This window comes from Physeter macrocephalus, chromosome 8 (assembly GCF_002837175.3).
Source record: "Physeter macrocephalus isolate SW-GA chromosome 8, ASM283717v5, whole genome shotgun sequence".
In the NCBI taxonomy this organism is placed as follows: domain Eukaryota; kingdom Metazoa; phylum Chordata; class Mammalia; order Artiodactyla; family Physeteridae; genus Physeter; species Physeter macrocephalus.
In genome coordinates, this window is record NC_041221.1 from 146,102,014 (window position 1) to 146,103,638 (window position 1,625).

The window sequence follows — 1,625 nt, forward strand, 5'->3', positions numbered from 1 at the left end:
AAAAGCTTTGAAGTTTCATGAGGTCCCATTTGTTTATTTTTGTTTTTATTTCCATTTCTCTAAGAGGTGGGTCAAAAAGGATCTTGCTGTGATTTATGTCATAGAGTATTCTGCCTGTGTTTTCCTCTAAGAGTTTGATAGTGTCTAGCCTTACATTTAGGTCTTTAATCCATTTTGAGTTTATTTTTGTGTATGGTGTTAGGGAATGTTCTAATTTCATTCTTTTACATGTAGCTCTCCAGTTTTCCCAGCACCACTTATTGAAGAGGCTGTCTTTTCTCCATTGTATATTCTCGCCTCCTTTATCAAAAATAAGGTGACCATATGTGCATGGGTTTATCTCTGGGCTTTCTATACTGTTCCACTGATCTAGATTTCTGTTTTTGTGCCAGTACCATGCTGTCTTGATTACTGTAGCTTTGTACTATAGTCTGAAGTCAGGGAGCCTGATTCCTCTAGCTCCGTTTTTATTTCTCAAAGTTGCTTTGGCTATTCGGGGTCTTTTGTGTTTCCATACAATTTGTGAAATTTTTTGTTCTAGTGCTGTGAAAAATGCCAGTGGTAGTTTGATAGGGGTTGCATTGAATATGTAGATTGCTTTGCATAGTGTAGTCATTTTCACAATGTTGTTTCTTCCAATCCAAGACATGGTATATCTCTCCATCTATTTGTATCATCTTTAATTTCTTTCATCAGTGTCTTATAGTTCTCTGCATACAGGTCTTTTGTCTCCCTAGGTAGGTTTATTCCTAGGTATTTTATTCTTTTTGTTGCAATGGTAAATGGGAGTGTTTCCTTAATTTCTCTTTCAGATTTTTCATCATTAGTGTATAGGAATGCAAGAGATTTCTGTGCATTAATTTTGTATCCTGCTACTTTACCAAATTCATTGATTAGCTCTAGTAGTTTTCTGGTAGCATCTTTAGGACTCTCTATGTATAGTATCATGTCATCTGCAAACAGTGACAGCTTTACTTCTTCTTTTCTGATTTGGATTCATTTCTTTTTCTTCTCCGATTGCTGTGGCTGAAACTTGCAAAACGATGTTGAATAATAGTGGTGGGAGTGGGCAAACTTGTCTTTTTCCTGATCTTAGTGGAACTGGTTTCAGTTGTTCACCACTGAGGACTATGTTGGCTGTGTGTTTGTCATATATGGACTTTATTATGTTGAGGTAAGTTCCCTCTATGCCTACTTTCTGGAGGATTTTTATCATAAATGGGTGTTGAATTTTGTCGAAAGCTTTTTCTGCATCTATTGAGATGATCATATGGTTTTTATTCTTTAATTTGTTAATATGGTGTATCACATTGACGGATTTGCATATATTGAATCCTTGCATTCCTGGGATAAACCCCATTTGATCATGGTGTATGATCCTTTTGTTGTGCTGTTGGATTCTGTTTGCTAGTGTTTTGTTGAGGATTTTTGCATCTATATTCATCAGTGATATTGGCCTGTAGTTTTCTTTCTTTGTGACATCTCTGTCTGGTTTTGGTATCAGGGTGATGGTGACCTCATAGAATGAGTTTGGGAGTGTTCCTCCCTCTGCTATCTTTTGGAAGAGTTTGAGAAGGATGGGTGTTAGCTCTTCTCTAAATGTTTGATAGAAGTCACCTGTGAAG